At 39.3% G+C, this 21,846-nt stretch overlaps 1 long non-coding RNA gene and 2 pseudogenes across 1 annotated transcript in view; 1 reads left to right on the top strand and 2 right to left on the bottom strand.

The window, feature by feature from the left end:
- The first annotated feature begins 1,362 nt into the window (after nt 1–1,362).
- Nucleotides 1,363–2,142, top strand: LOC101438926 (acidic leucine-rich nuclear phosphoprotein 32 family member B pseudogene; annotated as a pseudogene).
- A 2,933-nt stretch (nt 2,143–5,075) lies between these two features.
- LOC101444944 (lactoylglutathione lyase pseudogene) lies at nt 5,076–5,748 on the bottom strand (annotated as a pseudogene).
- Nucleotides 5,749–19,221: 13,473 nt separating this feature from the next.
- LOC139437043 (uncharacterized) overlaps nt 19,222–21,846 on the bottom strand; it is a 43,881-nt gene continuing 41,256 nt past the window's right edge. The window contains exon 3 of the long non-coding RNA XR_011646612.1: nt 19,222–21,351. This is a non-coding gene — a long non-coding RNA (uncharacterized lncRNA). The remainder of the gene's footprint in view (nt 21,352–21,846) is intronic.

The raw sequence follows: 21,846 nt of genomic DNA, 5'->3' as shown, positions 1-21,846 counted from the left end.
ATTCATTTTTTTCATAATTTTCTATAAGCAATTTCTTTTGTTTACTTTTTAACCTAACTTCTTTCAAGACTAACAGAGTTAATACATAATTTACCTAGATACATTTTCTATTTTGATGTTTCCTTAATTTTGGTTTTGTAGTATTTGTTATTTTTCCTGAATTGTTCTGTGAGCTTCCTGGAGTCTTGGGGTATACAGTCTCCAATTAATTTTGGAAAATTCTCTCATTCTTGATTCAAATATTTCTTCTCTCCTCTCTTATTCTTCTGACTATTCAATTAAACATGCCACATAATTAGAAACTGCCCAATATTCTCGGTGACTGAACATTTTTCATTCTTTTCTTGCTTTTCATTTCATTTTGGGAAATTTCTATTGACCTATACTCAGACTCAGTGGCTCTTTCCTCATCCATTTCCATACTACTGATGAGCTCACCACAGATATTCATCATTTATATTAGAGCATTTTTATTTTTTGTTTCATTTTTTCAATTTTTTTTCCTGCTTATATTACCCCTCTACTCTTTCACATTGTCTATTAGTTCCATTAGCGCCCTTACCATATAAAACATGATTTTTTTCTAAATCCCTGTTTGACAATTCTAAAAGGTGAATCATTTCTTTGTGTAGATCTAATGTTTGATTTTTCTATAAAAACTGATTTTCCTTTCCTTTTAGTATGTCACATGTTTTTTGAAAGCTTAACATGATGAATTTGCTAATAGGAACTGAGGTAAAAAGACTTTGTCCTCCGAATTTGTTAATTTAGACAGGAACTGGGTTAAATCTGGTGTAAGTTATAATAGTAAGTACCGGAGACTTATTTTATTGGCCTTGTTCTGTAACTCCTTTTCACTATGGGCTACATTAAAATGCCCTCCTCATCTGAAAGCCTGTGTCTTGCCATTTTTTCAGCTTTAGTCCAAATTTATTCATAAGCTGTGATTAGTATAGTTCACTGTAGGTGCTTTTGTGAGGTTGGAGGAGAAAGCATGTTTTATACAGTCTTATGATAAATCTCAATGTTTAAAGCCGAGCAGCCACAGTGCTGTGTCACCAGCTTAAGCGCAGGTGCAGGCCTCGGCCTGAGGCAGCTGAAGAGAGAGACTAGATTTGCTGTGCTCCAGCACCTTTTCCCTCCAGAGTTATCTTGGCTTCCAAGAGTAATTTGGCTCTAGGGGCTGCGCTTGCCGCCCCACCCTCACCCGCTGCCCTGCTCCACCCGGCGCTGAGGCCACCAAGAGTACTCCCAGTGGGCTCCGCTGCGCAGGCTGGGTTGCCTCTACCCACTCTGCCCCACCGCGGAAAGTTAAGTGTGACGATGGCGGTGGGGGGGGGGGGGGGCCGGGGAGGGGGGGCCATGGACTTGAAGAGGAGGCTCCACCTCCACCTGGAGCTAAGGAACAGGGGAACAGGACCCCCCAACAGCGGTTCCGGAACTTGTTCTGGAAAACTGCAAATCAAATGATGGGAAAAATGAGGGCTTAACAGCTGAATTTGTGAACTTAGATTTCCTCAGCTTAATAAATGTAGGCTTGATTTCAGTTTCAAAGCTCTCCAAACTACCTAAATTGAAAAAGCTTGAGCTCGATGACAAAAGAATCTTTGGAGGTCTGGACATGTTAGCAGAAAAAACTTCTGAATCTCACACATCTAAATTTAAATGGAAATAAACTGAAAGATATCAGCACCTTGGAACCTTTGAAAAAGTTGGATTGTCTGAAGAGCCTGGATCTGTTTAACTATGAGGTCACCAACCTGAATGACTATGGCGAGAGCATCTTCAGGGTCCTGCCGCAGCTGACCTATCTGGATGGCTATGACCAAGAGGACCAGGAGCCCCCAAATACTCTCCAATGCCGAAGTGGACAGTGTGGACGAAGAGTAGAATGAAGGAGAAGATGAGGAGGATGAGGACGGTGAAGATGAAGAATTTGAGGATGAAGAGGATGAAAATGAAGATGAAGATGTGGAAGGGGAGGAAGATGAAGATGAAGTCAGTGGGGAGGAAGAGGAGTTTGGACATGATGGTGAAGATGAAGACGAAGATGACCAGGATGAGGATGAGGAGGAAGAGAAGAAAAAAGCAGGAAAGACGAAAAGAACGAGAGAAACAGAAAATGAAGGAGAAGATGATTAAGACCCCAAATAACCTGCAAAAAAGAACTGTTCAGGGGAAACGGACTTTGGCCCAGTGGTTAGGGCGTCCGTCTACCATATGGGAGGTCCGCGGTTCAAACCCCGGGCCTCCTTGACCCGTGTGGAGCTGGCCGTGCGCAGTGCTGATGCGCGCAAGGAGTGCCGTGCCACGCAAGGGTGTCCCCCGCGTGGGGGAGCCCCACGCGCAAGGAGTGCGCCCGTGAGGAAAGCCGCCCAGCGTGGAAAGAAAGAGCAGCCTGCCCAGGAATGGCGCCGCCCACACTTCCCGTGCCGCTGATGACAACAGAAGCGGACAAACAAGACGCAGCGAATAGACACCAAGAACAGACAACCAGGGGAGGGGGGGAAATTAAATAAATAAATAAATCTTTAAAAAAAAAAAAAAAAAAAAAAAAAAAAAGAACTGTTCAGTATTGGTTGGACCACTCCTTTGACTTCAGTAGCTGTTTTTTTTTTTTTAAAAAAAAACAGTGGCTGTGATGTAAGCCCCAGGAAACCCACCCAAAAGCCAGAGAATAGTTCCTGTGACATTCCGCCTTCCTCCATTTAGTCCCTCTGGGAAATCTACCACCAAGCTTGGGGACCTCACCCCAACAAAATTGTAAGCACTGTTATGTTTTTACATAAGATTTGCTGTAGCATGGCCAGCTGTGATGGTGATTCCTAACAACATGTGGCTACCAGCTACACTGAGGTTGTAACACCATTTTTTTTTTTACATCTATTTTCTTTTTTTTTTTTATTGACTTTGTAATAATATTACATTAAAAATATATATGTGAGGTCCCATTCAACCCCACCCCCCCACCCCCCTCTCCCCCCAACAACAACACTCGTTCCCATCATCATGACACATCCATTGGATTTGGTAAGTACATCTTTGGGCACCTCTGCACCTCTTTTTACCTTCTGTACAACAAAAGAAGCTTTGTAAATAAAACCTTAACATAAAAAAAAAAAAAAAACAACTCAATGTTTCAGAGTGTCTGTGAACTTCACAAATGTTTCCCCTTTGTACCTTACACCCCTGTCAGATTGCAGAGTTCCCTATCTATTTCCTTGATGAACTTACCCCTTTTTATTATTTTTAGTAGACAAAGGCAGCCAAAGGGGAGTCTAGAGCAGGGAAGGTTTTCATCCCCAGTCTGGAATACAGGTTTGGAAAAACCCTTACCCTCGAGAGTGGCTTTATTTATAAGAAGGATTTGAGTCTATTTCACAGGGATTGATTTTCTGCAACCCCTTTGAGAACTAGAAGAGTACCTTTTGGTTCTGCATCTTGATAACCTGGTGAAATCCTACAAAATTTTGAGACCTCCTTAAGATAGTGACACCCAGCAGTTCCTTGCTCTCAAGCTTGCCTATACTCTTCCATTCCTCCAACAAAATTGCATCTGATTCTTCTTACCAGTTTATGGCTCTGCTGGCTTCTGAGCCAGGTAAACGGAATGCAGCTGTGTCTACATCATATTAGTGGTTTGCTCATTGAACTCAGTTCACTGATGGGTCTAAGAAAAAATAACATTTTTCTTTTTTTTAGCCTATTGCTAAGTGTTTAGTTTTGTATATTTGGATATGATCACCAGACTCTTTTTTTTTCACAAGTTAAACACAGATTTATTTCAAATTTTATCTTATTTAACTTTAAAAGTACAGATATTTGTTTGAATTGTTTACATAAATCCATTCCATCTTAAGAAGGAAACATAATACACTTCTAGCAGTGCAAACAAAGTTGGCATACCTATCCAAAGATCTTCCACCAGTGTAAAAAAAAAATTTCAAATGTAGTTAAAACATGAACTGGATGCTTTTATTCTTAGGAACACAAGAGATTTTCAAAATCACTTTGATTTCTAAAACTAATCAAATATCATTCACAGCAGGGAAGATGACTTAGCTGATTTCTGATATGTTATCAATGAACATAATTTATAAGAAATGATTAATGGCATAATGAAGGCCTTGGGTTAGAGCCTCTTCAGGAGTAACAAAGACCATTTGTGCAGAAATAACCTGGCTCTCCCCAGGAGAGTCATGTGCTAGAGTTCCTCCATTGCTTATTCCACACCATGATAATCAGGCCTGAGAGCTGAGAGGATGGTGCTTATGCTTGCCTAGAGTTTTTACAGGAGATTAGAGAAGAAGGTATACATGACAATAAGATCTTGAGCCTATTTATATTGCCTTCAATTTACTAAAGTTACATATTCTAGTCTTTCTCATGGGATAGTTGTGAGGATAAATTAGATAAAATATGTGCCTAGTCCAGTGTGTATTAAGTAAAAAAATATTCTCTTCCTCCTCCTCCCCATCCTAAAACAAATGAAATTAGTCCTTGAACTCTGGAAGTACTTTATAAATGAAAAGAAATTTTTACTATCAGCATCCTTGTCAGTGTGATTCTGAATTGCTCCCGAGTACCTTTTCTTCTGTAAAATTAACACTTCATTGTGTTTGTTTGAAGTACACATGAGGTTTCATTTTTGTTCAGTGTTCTTTGATTTCCATTGGGAGAAGTTATTTCTGAGGTATGAAACCCCAGAAGATATCCATAACAAAAACACATTCAATGTTTTTTGAAAATGATGATTCAAATCATCATTGAGGAGATGTCATATTTAGCAGACAGATGAAGGCCAATGGAGCCTTGAGGGAATTGTTCTAATAATTACTTTAAAAGGTAAAGTTACAGAATCACATTCAAGGGCTTAAGATAAAGCACTACTTTAAAATGAGAATGACTGAACATTTAGGTGATAAAGGAAAAGGAAATGGACTTCAGAATAATTTGAATTGGGAAACCGATCCATCAGTGCTAAATGCTTCTGTTACATGAATATCTTGAATCACACTGTTTCCTTTCTTTTACTACTGTCTTCATTGAAATCACAAAGAAGTCTTCTCACAGAACTAAGTAATAGTTATCATTTTGTTAGGATTCAAAAGTTCAATCCAACAGCTATCAGCATCTTGAGTAAATGCCAGGCCTTTCAAGTTACCATCATCTGGTTTCTTCACAAATTTGATTCACAGTTCTTCAAATCTTTTACAAGCACATCAGGAAGAGCAATTCCAATATGACCAAATCTCCAGGGTCTGAAATGACAGTGTGTTAACTCAGAGTTGCATCTTCTTCTGTGCCCCAAATATGTGTCAGCTCAGAGGTTTTCTTGGAGAATACCCATGCTACTCTTCCATTTTTACCTTTGGGGATGTCATTTTTATCCTCATAAGCCAAGAAATAGGGTGGAAATTTCAGTGAGAAAACCTAATTTTTCAGTTAGTGTCATTCCAAGAATTCTATCATAAATATCAAATGACTTCTTAGGATTCTTAATTTGTAGCACAGTCTGCTGCAATAGGAAATCCTTGGTTCTGGGGTCCACATCAGAGCAGCAACTGAGGGCAGGCTTGTCCATAAGGCCAGCAGCCATGGGCAGCGGCTCTGCCATAGCTGCACTGCTGAATTTCGAATGATGTGCCAGAGGAACCAAGGAGCCACTGACACCCCTCCTGAGTCCTCAGATCATCAGACTTTAAACAGGCCTATCATTATTTTACACACAGTAAAAATTTAGAAGCAAGTATAAATACCTGCAATAGAACATATAAATATAAATAAAGATGAATATGAATATGAATAGAAACATGAATATGAATGTAAAAACCACTTTCAGAATAAAAAACAGAATTAAGTGAAACAAATATTTTGCTTGTATATCCTAACTTTTTGATAGCTATTCTTATGTCATATATGCTATCAGTTACCTTTTAGCCATATCCAAATTATCTATAAGTAATTTCTTTTAATTTAAGCATCTGGCTCTTAGTTTTCTCTTAAATCATCCATTATCATTGATTTCAACATAGCATTTACAATTTCACTGATGTCACAGTGCCTTTAGCATGACTGATCATTCATCTCTAAGTCAACACTAAATTATCTCTCAAACAACTGAATTAGCTACATTCCCTGAAGATAAGCCTCATGACACCACCTATGAAAATCCCTCTTAATTCACCTTTTGATCACTGTTCTTCACTTCTCTTCCTTATTCTTCCTTTTTCACTGAATCCTTTCCAGGGCTGACTATTTCCTTACTCTGTTCCCTTTCTTCTCTCTGTATGACTGCACAAAACATTCTCAAATCTGCCAATCCATTTAATACTCCCAATGAATCTCTATCCTTATTCTGTTAGCTCTCAATAATCTCTATTCTTTCTTGAATGTTAGTTTATGTTCACAATTTTTGCAATATCACTATCACTGCCCCATTCTGTTAATAGAAGTCATCTTTCTATAATCAATAAATTCTCAATCACCCATCTTCTCCAAACCCTTTCAATTCCTCCATTACCTCTCTTGTCTCCATTTTCTATCATTACTTTATTATCAATTTATTTTCTTTCCCAATCTCAGTACCATTCATATCTCTTAATTTTCTCAATATTTTCCTTCCCCATCTATCACCATCATATTTTAAAATCCTGCAGTATACCTTGGTAACAAAAATCCCCATCATCTCTCAGTTAGGAACTTCTCTACATTCCCAATAACATCTGTGTACTCTATAAAAAGGCAAATCTTTATTGCTATTTCAGACTAGTTTTTGGGTCAGTGTCAGATCAATCAAATTCTTAACCATCCTCTCAGGCCTCTTATTTATGACTAGCACTTTTACCTATATCACTTTAAATTGAATCTCCTCCATAGGCGGACACCTCCAGCTGACTATGTCTTTTGTATACATGTCAAACATCCCTGGAACTCCTATCTTGATCTTTCCACAATCTTTTTTCAACTCATCTTCAACATCATCTATTGCCTTTCAAAGAATTATTTCAAAATAAGCAATCTCTTTTTATTCACTCTCAGGCACCACTCAACCTTCTTTAAATCACCTTTCCATCATCTCCCTCGACCAATTCTCCAGTCCATCTATCATTGCTTCCTCTCTTTCATCACTTCACAACTCCATTACTTCTCAACCAACACTTGATAGCTCAGTAACGTCCATAAAAACCAGAAAATATCCAGCATGCATCATGCAAAATATGATAATATCCCTAAGAGGGTGGTGTCTTGAGATGCAAATAATTTTATATTTTCAGAGTGGGAAGGGATATTTCTATTTGGATGGGCAATGATTTTCTCAATTGAAATTCAAATTTTTAAGGGAAATCTGATAGAAATGAGGAAGCCAGCCATGCAAGTGTAAGAACTTTCCTGACCTCAGGAGAACAGGAGCAAACACCATGATGGCAGGAGGCCAAAACAATGCCCAGAGGCCAGAGTAGAGGTTGTGTGGTAGGACTGTGGAGACAAAGTCCAAAAGTTAACACAGACAAAACACAGGACTCAGAGGCCATAGCATTGCATGGCTTTGAGGATGAGAGTAAAAAACTCTTCAGGGCTGTCAGCACAGGTGTGAAAAAGGTATATATATATATATATGAGATGAATTATTCTGTTTGCTCTGTTGAAAATAATATAAATTGATGCAAGGACAGAACTTAAACATTTCTGAAGCATACATCACAGTGATACAAATAAAGAACAGTGGTGTCTCGCAACATGATAAAAATGAGTGTGAAAATAATATACTGTCAATCTGGGATATATTTTGAAAATAGATGTGATATAACTGAGGATTTAAGTTGGTTCTGAGTAACCGGGATGGGTAAATTTGCAACAATTGAAACAGCAAGTCTTAGGTAGAAGACAACTACCAAGACATGATCTAAAATAAATTAGATTAAGTTTTATATATACCATAATATAATTAAACATATAGAGATGGCTAATTTACATGTCAGATTGGCTGGATTATAGTGCAAGTTGTTTGGCCATTAATATGAAGGTATTTTGTATATATCAATAGCATAAACAATCAGTTGTCTTAAAAGAAAACAGATTACCAATTCCTGATATCAAGGGCTTGAAGAGATGGTGATTCCCATCAAATCACCATTCATTTCACTTATTTGACCTGTTCAGTAAACAAATGTCAGCTTTCCATCTCACAAGATCAAGTAAAACAGTATGCTCTATCACTAGCCAATCTACAGATGGTACTAGACCATTTCCAACAAGAGGAAAAAGCAATGTATACTGCTGAACTAGAAAAGCAAAATAAGGTCATATATAAATGGAAGGCAAAGGCAGAAAATCTGGAAGGAAATCTTGCATCATTACAGGAACATTTGGATGAAGCAAATGCTGTGTTGGACTCAGCATTGAGACCTACACAACAGTTAGATCAGAAGGAAGAAGAAATTGAAAAACTTGAAAAACAAAATGAGCTCCAACAAGAAATGCTTGATTATTTACTAAAGAAATTTATTAATTTAGTAAACAACAAAGAAGGAAAAGTAGACAAAGTCCTAATGAGAAACCTCTTCATTAAATATTTTCACACTCCAAAAAACAAGCATCATATGTATTAAGATTAATGGGAAGCAGCCTGGGAATCAAAAAGGAGGAAATGGAAGAGCTGTTCACTGAAGATCAGGGTGGAGTTACTAGATAGTGAGTGGGTGGCTAATCTCATCCATCTGTCCCACCACCAAAGCTTCCTGTTCATGATATGAAACTTGGAGATTTACCGGGAAGGACAAAACTAGGCACAAATGTACCATCATGTTTCAAAGATACAGCAGGGTTCAGAACCAGTAGAAGAGCAGGTGGGAATCCGTTCTTAGCTACCCACTCTGTCGCTGGGCCTCTTATCAGCCTTACTGGACTTGGAAATGGTGAGTCTGGGAATATTGTGAAGCCCATTTCAGATGTGTTACCCACATTTACATCTTTGCCGTGTTACCTGACAACAGCACTGGAGATGTATTGAAAGACTTTTTAAAACAACAGGTGATTCTCAAAACAGAAAAAAACTTCCCACTTTAAAACAGTGAAACCAACCTTGAACATTATATCTATATATTTTATCAAAACACAGCCTTTTGGAATAGTCATGTGTTTGTTTGTAGTTGTAATTTCCCTGTAATTAATAAAAATATCTTTAACACTTTTAGAAATTGCAGATGTCACAGAAAAAGTGTGCTACATAACCTGCTTTTTTCTCTGATTTGAACCAATTTAAACTAAGTCATGTATCTTTTATCATAATTTACAAAAAGAAAAAGAAAGAAATGCAAATAGCCATAGATCAGTTCTTTATTTCCTTCTCTGATTATATGAGAAACAAGCCCTATGTCTAGTTTCCCACAGTGGAGCTCCAGGAGACAGTAAGTTCCGGAGGGGAAGGCAGGGATCTCACAGAAATAGGCAGCCATCTTTGCCATGTGACAGGACCTGAAGATCACGAGTGCTGACACTGTTGAGAAAGAATCTCTGCTGGTGTATTGATTTGGACATTTCACAGCCTCAGCAATATAAATTTCTATGCTACGTAAATCTCTATTATGATTTACTGGATTTATCTAAATGTGTCAGGAAGAATATCTGAGGATTCTATACATTAGGCCTAACTCCCAGGGCAGGACAGGGGTGAGGACATCCAAGTTACAGGTCAGGGAGAAGAGATGAAGAGTGTGATAGTAAGGAGGGATGACTTGCTGCTTCCAGTGTTTCCTCTCCTATGAACACTCAACATCATGTTTCTCATTCTAATTCAGTACCTTGATGGAAGCCCATGCAAAAGGATGTAAGAATCTGCTCCTTTCAGAATTAACACTGGGATCCCCAAGCCCATGGTCCTTCCTCTCTGTCCTGACTCTGCACTCCTGTTCCCCCACTTCCCCTGGGTCACCTCCCAGTGACTGCATGGCCACTGTCACCATCCTCTCCATCATGACACCTTCTGCTTTGGCACCAGGAAGACATGACAATCTTGTTGACATCATATCTCTTGTCTGCACACCAGTGCCTCCCCAGCCTCTTGATCCCCTCCCCCCATTCCATGTGCCACCCCCTTGAAGTCCACCCATGGTCATATCATCCATTTCCCCATATCCAGAAAATCCATTCCAAGAGCACATAGCTAGCTCACTATAACCTGCTTTATAAATTGGCTTTATGACTCAAGTAGTTCCTCTGTCTCCACCCCATCTGCTTGTGGGAACCCTATGCCTGAGTCAAAAGTTCCAGCTCACCCAACTTCATAGCTGCTAAGACTTTCCTGTCTTGCATAGTGATACTCACATGCAAAATGATGGGACTGGCATATTTAAACTACTCCATTCCTTCCCTTCACTTCACCAAGTGAGTTTCTCTCATTTATTATGAATATTTTATTATTTGTGTAAGTAATAAGTCTAAATGATGACAACACTAAAGTAAATTATGAGTTTTACCATGGAATAATATCACTGACCTACAATGACCAATTAATCTGAATGGTTTGGAATTTCTGGCTGGTATTGATGTACAGCTCTTCTGACCACATTTTATATATATATAAACAGAGAGATAGAGATAGAGAATGTGTCCTAGGGACAAGTGTCTGTGCATGGGCAGGTATGCAGACAAAATGAGTTCCTCTTTCTTGGAAAATGCTGAAATCACAAACAACTGCAGCACAAAGTGCTTCATCAAGAGTCACATGTACTCCAAAGGACAGTGAAAAGCTGTGTCCTTCCCAAGAAAATCTCGTGAAGCTGATGCCCTGGAATAGAAACACCTAAGATATGAGGATTCACTAGTTGTAAGAATAGAAGGCAAAGGCAATGAGTGTGGAAGTGTGAGACCAGAACCAGGTCTGCCCTTCAGGGGGCCCAGGAGGGGAATGGGCTGAGTGGGATCAGGACCAACAAGCACAAGCTCATCCCAGGAGCAGGGACAGGGGAGGCAAGGGAGGGGCTTCCTGCCAGGGTCCTGGGCTTCCTCTCTCACCTCACCTCCCAGCTTCAAGTTTCTGGCTCCTTCCCTGACTGTGAAAATTACAAGCTATATTTTTAGAGAAAATGTCTATCAGATGTGGGCAGAGCCTAGATTGTCACTGAGAAAGAGAGAAGAGGCCATGGCTTTCATTTTTGCCATTGTTATGTGCCCTGGGGGCCCCAGGGCAGCCCCTAGGTGCCTTTCCTCATCTGACTCAGAAGAGATCTGAGGGAGATGATTTAACAGAGCTTAAAGAGATTAAGGAGAGAAGGAAGGGAACTCATATAAATTAAAACAACAAAGTGATAAAAACTTTCCAGTATTGACTGTGATGGTGATGCCTATCAGTGAATAAAATGAATACCTCTGAATTTTACACTTGAACTGTTTGACATTTAAGGTATAACTCAACAACCTTATTTAAAAAGGGAGATCAAACATTGCCTGGAGAAATAGGAAGGGCTGGATTTATGAATTATAGATGGAAAAGAGAAAAATTTAGGGTGTTCACTATCTACTTTGTAGTAATGGTCATACATGTTCATGTATATGTAATACTGTACTTTTTTATTGCAATAAAATATTCTCTAGAACGGGAATGGATTTTAAATAATTTTCTATGCTAGTTTAGTTCTGACAAAGGGAGGGGTTGGTTAGAAGGTAGCTTTAGAAAGCTCTCTTGCAACTGTGGTATTCTCAGGGTTAATTCCAACATTCTGGAGCTAGCTTGAGCAATTTAACTGAAGTTTCTGTGTGATACTGACCCTGGTCAATGTGTGGACATTTTTTTCCAAAAATCAATTAGGTCTATGAGGTTTATTAATCATTTTCTATTATCTGGTGATGTTTTACCTGAAATTGTCTTTGCATTCTCCACATTTTCTCTATTACCTCTTAAGTAGTTTTTCTCTTTTTTCATGAAAAGTATGTGTTGTGGGGTTCCACTGACCACTCCTATCCTATAGACTTTGACACTGTATCTTCAGCACCTAAATTTGATACGGAAAACATGGGAAGGAACAAAATATGTTTTACCCAACTCTACACTTCCAGAACCAAGCATGATGTACTCTGCTGTCATACAACCCAAACTTATTTTGCAATGATTGGTCCTGAGAATGAAAACATACCCAGGTTTATGTCAGTGTAAATAATTCACTAAAGTCTTAAAGAAGGTAAAGATTTGAAATTGAAGTAAAACAATGCAGGAAAGACTAGGTATTGGTGACACAATCCTAGCCATCAAATAAAATGGCATTGCATTTAAAAAGAAAATTATTTTTTTCCAACAATTTCTTCAAGATAGAAACATGGAATACCATAACATAATCAGTGGCAAATGACTAAACAACAATTAAAAAAAAAATGACTTTTATGTATTATCACCGATGACTGTCTCAAAACTTCAATTGGGTATTATTGCTGGTTCAAGTCCTATAAAATATTAACAATCTTGCCATAAATATTTACACATTCGTTTAAAGAATGGTGGTTTGATATCACTTTTCCATTTGCTATAGTGGCATTTTTCACACCCTTAAACTTCCCAATGCTACAATTTTAACAAAAGTGAAGGCATCTTTTAATGGACAAATAGCTGCTCTAAGGAATTTTCAGGTGTTAGACAACGTACTCATGGTTGTGACTCAGTGGAGGACAGTGGAGTTATTCTTATGGGATGAGGAAGACTTAAAGCATAAAGATCAACTCAGAAAATTCTTTCTGTCCAACTGACTTCTAGGAAATCTCTGATTGGTGAATCTTCTGCATTGAGGGATAATAAACCATTGACAAAGTAGACACACCCTAGGGTGCTGAATAAAATAGCACTTGGGCTGGTATAGGGACATCATGATTAGAAATGTCCCATCCATGTCTAATTTCTCAAGTTGAAAGGAAAAGTTAGATGTGTATTAAATACTGAATGAATAGCACCATTAAGTTTCACCTTGAAGGTGTCTGTCTCCCTGGAGCTTCCTTTTCTGGCACATGTAGGATGAAAATATAATTCCTACCTAAAAGAACAGACTCATGTTCCTAGATTTCTCATAAAATCACTGCTTCTCTTTCTCCCTAACCAAGGATCTCTGGACCTGTGATTGACATTGACTTTGAGTGGAGGGCATGAATTTAGCTAATGGAGAGGCCCTGGTCTCTGCTTGTAGGTCTTTACAATAAGCCTTAACTCTATGGGCAGTTTTGATTACACAGGACTCCACAACTGAGTATCTATTCCCATAGCAAACTTGTGAGTCAGCACATCCTCCAAGGGCACACTTCCCAGACCTGCCATCCTCTACAATGTCCTGTGCTTTGTCCTCCCCAAGGTAATTCTATGTATCAGTGATCTCCCACCAATAATAGAATATATTTGTAATTCTAGAAACCACTTCCATGAATAAGATATATTTTCATATATCCTTCACATCATTAGTTAGATACTGGTCCAGGTCCTCCAAGAAAATTAGGTTCTCATGCCCCAAGCTACAGAATGAATTGGTAGAGTTCATTACCTCATGCTTTTTGAGGGAACTGCAAATATTTATACAATAGCCCCACGGTCTAGTGTAAATTCCTGGATTACCCCATGCAGCTCTTCCCCTCTATCACTCACCTATCTCACAACCTTCTCTTCCCAGCTTGCATGATTATCATCTGGTTCCAGAGACTGTCCTCAATTCCCAAACTCTGCCCTCAAAGTGGGAGAGACTTCTGTCTCCCAACATATCAGCCCTACATCATTTTCCTTTTAATTCAATTATTATTTAATAAACACCCTGTGATATTCTGTATTCCAGTTCATCAGTTCTAGGTACTGCTATTATTCCCTCTGTGTGAACATACATATATACATATTCACATATATTATAAAATGGTATATATAAAATACGGGATTTTTTCTCTTTCTGAATATGCCTGTAAGTGTGAACAGAACTTATATTTACCATCTCTTTGAAGGTTTTTCTCTCAGCTCAAGTGAGAATGTCCAGACCAAACTGTAACCACCCACTATCAATGTAGAGGCCATATGTTCTCACGGAAAAGGAGGAAGGGGGAAATTCTGGCATGGACATAGGTGCATCATCCAAGGATTTTTCTTTCTTTCCATCATCTCATGTGGCATCAAGGAAGAGGGTGGCAAAGTAATTTAAAGACCCTTATAAATTATGATTCAATGCAAAGGCCATTAAATTTATGTCATGCTTCTTACACACACACATGCAGGTTTTCAAAACTGTATAGTAGAAATAAAAAATAAAAATAGCAGAATGTATTATTTCTTTATCCAAAATATATTTGATACCATTTATATTTAATTTAGAAATTGCTCTTAATAATTCACACATGTATCATTCATTAGCATATTTATTTTCCTAAAATTTAAGCCAATTTTTAATATATAATGTCCAGATCCCCATCAAAGTGTACTATGATGCCAGTAGATCAGCAAAAAATTGTCCCATCCCTCATCCATGGGTTTCTGAAGGCTGAGCTTAACTGATGGTCCTCACAGAGAGGCCAGACCTACACTGAGATGTGTATGTGTGAAGTCCAGCATGCCTCCAATTGCCTGCACCTTGCCTTGCTTGTCCCGGGGGAAATGGCTTCCTCATCATTGTGACTTGTGCTTAAGGAATAAGAGTTCCTCTTACTGGTAGAGAAGGCCCAAGTGCACCTTTAGTGCCAAGTACAAAGACAGGAACACCCTTCCAGAACAGGTTTTTAGGCTGTTAGACATTCTGATTCTCAGGTTCCTGGGGAGAGGCTGGGATATGAGGTGGATGGACAGTGCTGGGAACACTATCCAAGTTTCTCAGCCCTCCTCCCAGACAATGCTTAGCTTATAATAGATTTCTTCCCCCTCCCTGGTGTACACTATCTTTTTTTCCCAGTTTTCCCTCCCCAAGGTACACTGGTTTCCCACCAATGTCCTCATCTTATTTTTTATTCCATCACCTGCTTTTATTTCTCAGTGATAAGGCAAATATTAGAGGAAATATAAAGTAACCAGGGCATGCCTAATTCAAATACCAAAGTGATTTTTATTCTCAAACTCTCCAAGACACTCAAGGAATCATTTCAATGGAAGGATCAAATCCAGGGTTACAGCTCTAAGATACATATTTAACACCACAGAAAACAGTAAGAAAATGTGCTTTGTATTTCAAGTGCATGGATAACATATTTTTCCACTAATATAAATTATCTTTAAGAATGCTCTAGAGAATATCATGCAAAGACTGAGGGGAATCCTATGGAAAGAGCTTTACTTTCCAGATTTGTGGCTAAGTTTTTGCTAACATACACGGCATCCCATTGAGAGTCATACAAAATCTACAAAGATTATAAGATAATTACAGTAGAAAAATTGTGATTCAAATTAGACTTTTGTTAGACAAGTTAGATTTTTGTTCCTACCAGAACTCGTTGCCTTAACAGATCATGTAAGACTATCGAAGACTACACATCTGTTTTAATTTGAGGTGCCCCATGATGTAATAGTCAATAGCTTAGGTCTCAGCAAGTCAATTTCCCATGGCTGCTTTAAATCTGTGGTTCATTATGCTATCCACAACCACCCTGTATTAGGCGATTAGGTGATACCACTTTGCTTCTGCCAGCTAGGATTCTGGTTATTCCAATTTTGTTTAAAGATCCAAGTTCAGTGACAGCAGTCTCCATTGTAATAGCTGACATGCAGAGATTATCAAAAACAGATCTCTTCTGGGACTAAGGACTTAATCAAAATTAACAAACAGAACCCCTTCTAACTCCTTGAGTTACAAAACTAAATCCAGAATCTCTGATTAGTGGGCCCATATCAATAACTTCATCCTGATCCAACTTCATATTCCTTTCACCATTACTTCATATCCTTAATAAGCATTTCCATGCATATTCCCCTGATATCTGCCTACAGCAAGCCAATTACCTCAGGGCATTCCTTTGCAGTTTCATCTGGTGAGATAGGATAGGGATAGGATTCCCTAGGTTAGGATACAGCTTGAGTGGTGCAAGTTTACCGTTGGGTGATCTCCTCAGGGTGGATCAATACATGTTAATTTGGCAAAATCTCAGGAGAATTTCGAGTTTAATTGTCCCCACTGCCATAATTATCAACCCAAATGTCTCCATCCCAATCATCAAGATTCCACAACTTTCCAATCAATGCATTCACTTGACAGCAGATACCTTGCAAAGTTGAGATTTTCATTTCCACTGTAACTCTGCTACTCATATGATACTCTGAGTCTTGTTTTCAGAGACCTCAAATCTGTACCTTCAGGAATAAAATTTTCTTTCTCCACAAAACTCTGGTAAGGTGTTAAAAACACTCTCATCCAGATCCTTTCATCTTATGAATATGGAAGTAGTCATATCATGTAATATTTTGCATATCTCTATTGCCAACTCATGCTATGAACTTTCACTGCCATCTTGATTATCAGAAACAGTCCTTAGTGTCCTTGAATATAATCACAGTAGAGAATCAATTTTAAAACTCCCAGAACCAATTCAGAAATCCCATTTTTAGATTTAGTTTCTCAAGACACACCCTAGTCTTGGTTCTAAGCTATATTAATCAGGGATTCCTAGGAAAACAGAACTGACAAGAGATATACTTGACTACTATACAATTTTATAAAAATGTCTCATGACCATGGAGATGCCCAAGTCTAAATTCCATAAGGTAGGCTGCAAGCCAGAGACTCAGATGAAGGTTCTCACTGAATTCCTTGGGAGACTTTAGCTATCTTAAATAGAGATAGGAATTCTCTTTCTGAAAGATGAGATCAGTTCTCCTTTTAAAGCTTTCAAATGATAGGAGGAGACATCACTCATTGCTGATGGCAATCTCCTCATTTGATTGTAGATTTAATCTGCCATCTTTGCAATCAACTCACAGATGATTAAAGTCCGCAAAATGCCCTAATATTGCAATTAGCCCAGACCTTTCCTGAACAGCCAACTGCATAGCATTACCTGCTTGAGGTGACAAAGCCTAACCATTACACCAATTGAAAATGGGCAGAGTTAGAGTTAAATCTTTAGTCTTTTCATTTGCTGGTTGAGCCCTGAATCTCAGCAGAGGTTTAAGAACACCTACTCTCCCAGAACATCTAACAAAAGGATGTCAAAAGTCAAGGAGTATCTACAAATGCAAGCAAAATATTTCCTTCCATCTGCCCCATAAGATCTAACCTCCTTGCTGTCTGAAGTATGGCAGGCATCACTATTCCACATTCCTCAAGACTGAGGAAAGAACAATCATGAGGGGGGATGCAAACATGGACCAAAGTAGACCTTCTATTATTCAAATAAAGGAAAACCTTTTAACACTGATTTAAAGGTAGTGGTTACCAGACTTTCTCAGGGGAGGAGGAGGGAAGAATAGTTAAAAAATCAAGACATTTTCAGGGCAATGGAATTGTTCTGCATGACACTGCAATGATGTTTATGGGCTATATTAGGGTTTTCTAGGGAAACAGAATCAACAAGGGATATCTGTCAAGAGTATATGATTTTTTAAATCTCTCACACAGCCATGGGACTGCACAAATCCAGGTTCTGCAGGCAGGCTGTAACCAGGGGCTTCAATGAAAGTACAATGAAGGTTCTTGATGAGTTCTGGAGATGCTGGCGATACAAAGATGAGCTGGAAATTTCTCTCTCAATGCTGGAATCACTTCCCCTTTTAAGGTATTCAACTAATTGAATTAAGCATCACTCATTGCTGATGGCAATCTCCCTGACTGATGTCATTGTAATCAGCCATCTGCAATATATCACTGCAGTAAATTCAATGGTGACTAAAGTCCATAAATACTCTTGTATTAAAGTTAGCCCAATGCTTGCTTGAACTAACAATTGGGCACAATTACCTGGCCAAGTTGACACAATAGTCTAAGCAACCCATTGGCCATTTTACTTTTTGCCAATACCTATACAATTACATGGTAAAAAGTGTAAACCGTAATGTAAACTACAGTGCATAGTAAGTAGCAATGCTTCAGTACTCACCAGGTGTAACAAATGTAACACATTAAAGGAAGAAACTATTAAAAGTGGAATTTTGAAAGGCAGACAGGTGGGGTATACTGACTCCCCATCTCCTTGGTGAGCTGATAAAATTGGCCTCTTACTTAAGAACACACATGGAAGAGGAGAGAGTTCTGTTATGTTTGATCCTGGGGCCCTGAGGAGAGTTGAATCATTCACTTGACATTTTGTAACTGAAGAGAACATATCAGTTGAACATGCCCAGAAAGAAATGAGACCTAAGCCAGAGACTGATACAGGAAGCCCTGAGAAACCAGGCAGAGACCTCCTGCCCTCTTGCTTCAATACATGGCAAACGACTTTGGGAGAAAACAGCTTTCAGTCAGACTCTTTAGAGTCTTGTATTTGTACATGATTATCCCAAAGAAATAGTCTTTTAAAAAGCTAACAGATTTCTGGTGCTTTGTATTAGCCCCCTTTGGCAGACTAATACAGAATTTGGTACTGGGAATGGGGTCATGCTTTTGCATTACCAAAAATGCTGGAAAAGTTTTATGAATGAGTAAGGGATATTACTGGATGGATTTTAAGATACTTGATAGAAAAGTCTAGATCACTGTGAAGAGAATGTTGGTAGGAATATGGCTGCTAAAGAGACTTCAGATGAGGACTTAGAAGTAAATACTGAAATTATTATTGGAAAGTGGAAGAAAGGTGATCTGTGTTTTAAAGTTGTGGAGAATTTAGCAAAATGGACTCTTGATTTTACATGGAAGGCAGAATTTGAAAATTACAAGCTTGGACATGTGGTCAAGGAGATTTCCAAACTAAATGTAGAAAATGCAGCTTGGCTTCTCTTTGCAACTTATAATTAAATACTAGAAGAAATAGATAAGCTGCGAACTGAATTGGTCAGAAAGAAACCAGAAACTGAGCCCAGAAATAACAAGCCTCTGGAAATCAAGCCCTCAGATGATAGAAACCCATTTGAGGAATTAACTTGAAACTTGTAAGTCAGGATTGAAAGTGCAGTTACATAGGAAAGACTTGTCAAAAGTAGCTTGCACACCTACTTCCTGCATGCAAAACCAACAAGCTTTTCAGAAGATCTGTATGAACAAAACCCCTGTCAGCCTGGACTAAAAGAGACAAAGAGGGAAGAAACAGAAGGGAAAACAGCTTTAAGAGGAAAGCAATGGAAGCTGAGGTCTGGGATTAAGACATCTCCTTAGGCCAAGAGAGGATCCCCACCCATATATACGAAGAGGTGAGTTTGCCCCGGCATTTGAAGAGGGTGGATGTTCCACCCAGCTGTTCAGAGAGAGTTTTGCTGCCCAGGCTACAGGGAGGGTGGAGCACATACTCCAAGGGTTGGGGAGACTGAGGTCACTGTCCCAGTGCTCTCAGAGGGGCAGGCATTTTCACAAGTGGGGAAAGTGAAATTTGACACCCCAGGGCTCTGAGAAGAATAGGGCCTGTTACACATGGATTAGGGAAGGCCAGTCACCACCTCATTTTTCTCAGGAGACTAGGCCTATATTTCAGAGATTAGAAAGAATGCTGCTGCCATCACACTGTACTAAGGGATGTGAAACTCTACCCTAGATATTGGGTAAATTGTGGCCATCACCCCAAATTTCTTAAAGGGTGAGGTCTGGAGTGTGGTCACCACCCTGACACTTGATGAGGACCAAGAAAATGGCCATTGGGAAAGCCTTGGAAAGAGTGGGTCTCCATGAGGCCCCTCGGAGAAGAAATCATCTTAAGAATGACTCTCAAACTTTGAAATCTAAGGTTTTTGGAAGTTTTTTAGACCAGTGATACAAGTTTTCCTCCCAAATTCTCCTTGTGGTAATGCAAATATTTATCCTATGTCTGTCCATTTGTATATCGAAAGCAGATAAATTGCTTTATCTTTGTCTAATGCATTACTATTTTAATTCTTTTATATTTTATCTTTTTCTTCTAAAGATACATGGATCACACAAAATGTTACACTAAAAAATAGAAAAGTTTCCCATATACCCCACTCCCCCCACTCCCCACTCCTCCCACATTGACTTCTTTCATTAGTGTGGTACATTCATTCCATTTGATAGGTACATTTTGGAGCTTAGCTACACAGCACGGTTTATAGCTTGTATTGTAGTTTACATTCTCTCCTAGTCCATTCAGTGGGTCATGGCACCATATATAGTGTCCAGCATCTGTCCCTGCAATATCATTGAGGAAAACTCCAAGTCCTGAAAAATGCCCTAATAGCACACCTTTTTCCCTCTCCCTACCTTCAGCAACTCCTGTAACTACTACCTTCACATCAATGATATAATTTCTTCCATTACTAGAGTCACAGTATTTCTATAGTAGAATACCAGTAAGTCCACTCTAATCGAAATTTTATTCCTCCATCTCAAAGACACTGGAATGGTGATGTCCACTCCACCTCTAAATGGACAGGGGGCTTAGATCCCCCATGGCTGATGGATGGAATTCTCCTGCTTGCAGCTGTAGACTCTCCCAGTTCCCTAGTGAAGTGGTTGACCTTCCTCACCTCCCTGTTAACTGACCTGGATAAGATCAATGAACTGAGGAGTAGGTGTTGCAATATTGCTGAGGCTCAGGGCCAGTTGGAACATAGACAGTCCAAAGATTCAAGTCTCCTGAGCATACACCAACCACAGCACCAACGACAGGTTCAGTAAAAGTGACAGAAGAGGCATGTGTAGAGAGGTCACATCTGAGTCCCATTCCTTCATACTCAGGAGCACAAATTCCAAAGTAGGGCTCGCTAGCAAAGCACTAAACTCCATAGCCATCTGTCATGACCATATGGCCTGGGTGTCTCTGTTGCCCTCTGGAGCACCACTACCTGGGGTTGTATCTACTTTGGCCATCTCTGAGACCCTGCTGAGATATGCATAACTGCAACCTCTGTGATGGCCTTCCAGCTCATTTTGAAGTTTCTTAGCCATATAAAGTCATCTGTCTTTACCATTTGCCCCTTTTATTCAAGGTCTTTTTCTAGTTGCATCACCAGCTGGTGATTGCTAGTAATCATTTGGCGCCAGGGAGACTCATCACCAGGAGTCATTACCTATGCTGGGGGGAAGGTAATGCATATACATGCTGAGTTTGGCTTAGAAATTATCACATTTGAATGACACGGAAGCTCTCAGGAGGTAACTCTTAGGCAACCTACAATTCTATGCCTAGTTGAAATTTCAAGCATACAGGCTCATCAGCATAGTCATCAGTATCAAGGACCATCATTGGACCTTTCTTCACTGGTCTTTGTCCTTGTACTTGGAGGATTGTTCCTGCTCCATTGGGGAGTGACAGAGTTTCCTGGAATGGGAAACATAAAATGGTTACATTACATTTTATATTATGGTCTACATTTTAGACTATACACCTTTGTAAGTTTTTGCTGATATTTAGCATGGCCTGAATCCATCACTGGAGGATCATACAGAACACTTCTATTTTTTCCCCAGTTGCCCCCTCTTCCAACTATTATATTCCTCTCTCCCCCTTCATTCAGGGCCCACAGTTACAACCACATTTCATCACATGAAGGACTAGGGTCATAGATACTTGCAACAATGCTAAGGGTTTCAGACACTAGACTGTTTTCTGCTTTTGAGAGCCACCCATGCTCTCGAGAGACATGCTCCCCTGTTTGAGAACATCAGCCCTCCCCAGGATGGGAGCATAACTCCTTCCCACTCATTGTATGGGAATGTCATGACATGATGAGCACTCCACACTTCATAGAAGCCTGCCCCAGATGCACCCAATGAGAGATGCCCCCCATCAAACACCTTAAAACAGTAACCATTC

The sequence above is a fragment of the Dasypus novemcinctus genome, chromosome 19 (genome assembly GCF_030445035.2).
Source record: "Dasypus novemcinctus isolate mDasNov1 chromosome 19, mDasNov1.1.hap2, whole genome shotgun sequence".
Lineage (NCBI taxonomy): Eukaryota > Metazoa > Chordata > Mammalia > Cingulata > Dasypodidae > Dasypus > Dasypus novemcinctus.
This window is presented reverse-complemented; position numbering and strand designations above follow the sequence as displayed.